The sequence below is a fragment of the Carlito syrichta genome, unplaced genomic scaffold (genome assembly GCF_000164805.1).
Source record: "Carlito syrichta isolate Samal-C Ts95f unplaced genomic scaffold, Tarsius_syrichta-2.0.1 Scaffold303666, whole genome shotgun sequence".
In the NCBI taxonomy this organism is placed as follows: Eukaryota; Metazoa; Chordata; class Mammalia; order Primates; family Tarsiidae; genus Carlito; species Carlito syrichta.
The window spans coordinates 8,709-9,893 of NW_007247762.1; the positions used below are offsets into that span (position 1 = coordinate 8,709).

Here is a 1,185-nt window from a genome sequence, read left to right on the forward strand (position 1 = left end):
GAGTGCAGTGGCCACTCCTGGCCACTGCAGCCTCGACATGCTGGGCTCCGGCGATCCTTCGGCCTCAGCCTTCCAAGTAGCCGGAATAACAGACACGCACTACCATGCCTGGCTGATTTTTTGATTTATTGTAGAGATGAGGTCTCGCCAAGTTGCCCAGGTGGGTCTCAAACCCGCGGGCTCAGGCAATTCACTCACCTCAGCCTCCCAAAGCACAGGATTACAGGCTGAGCCACAGAGCCTGGCCCTTTTTTTTTTTTTGGAGCTAGAGGAGCCTCACTCTGACGCCCAGGCTGGAGTGATCATGGCTCACAGCAGCCCTGACCTCCTGGGCTCAGACAATCCTTCTGCCTCAGCTTCTTGAGTGACTGGGACTACAGGCTCAAGCCACTATGCCAAGCTATTTTTTTTTTTTTTTTGTAGTGATGAAGTCTCACTATATTGCCTAGGGTGGTCTCAAACTCCTGGGCTCAAGAAATCCTCCCACCTCAGCCTCTCAATGTACTGGAACGACCGGCAGGAGCCACAGTACCCAGCATGGGTACTTTCACTTCTAACCCAGAGGGCTCATACACTCTGATACTAGTCTTTCTACTTCTCTCTCAAATACTTCTCTCATAAGTGTCTGCTTCTCTGTTTCTTTCTCTTATACTTCCTTGGATGTCTCAATTTCTACCTTTTCCCTTGCTTTTCACCTAGTCAGTTCTTTCCAACAATTTCTACCTTCAGAGTTTTCCCACTTCTTTCAGGACTTGTACTTTTCACCTTTTGTTGACTCTTGTCTCTGAGTGTCCCTAGCTAACAACTGTTTTTGTTCTGTCCTGTATCCCCCTGGTTAATTCTTCCTCTCCCATCACATCTCTCTTTTTGGTGGTAGTTTCTTGATTTCTCTCTTCAATGGCCCTCTCTCAGAAGTCACCCTCTCTGCTGTTTCTTTTGGTATACCCATGTCTTTATCCATAGTCTGCATCTCTCTGCCTTGAATCCCCAATGGCTCTGTGTGAACTGGGCTCTCTGGATGTTGGTCTTGTGGTGTTGCCCTAGGTGGAGACAGGCAAGATGCACGGGTCTCAGAGGGCTCAGACTCTCTCAGACAGAATGGCTGTGTAGCCAGGACCTCCCATGGCTCATCTAGGATATCTGGAAGCAGAGAAGCAGGTGGTGGGGGGGAGGGAGGGGGAAGGA

General features: G+C 49.7%; 1 protein-coding gene across 1 annotated transcript in view; it reads right to left on the reverse strand.

Moving 5' to 3' along the window:
• The window catches only part of MDC1 (mediator of DNA damage checkpoint 1), a 19,772-nt gene that overhangs the window by 6,933 nt on the left and 11,654 nt on the right, over nucleotides 1-1,185 (reverse strand). The window lies entirely within an intron of this gene.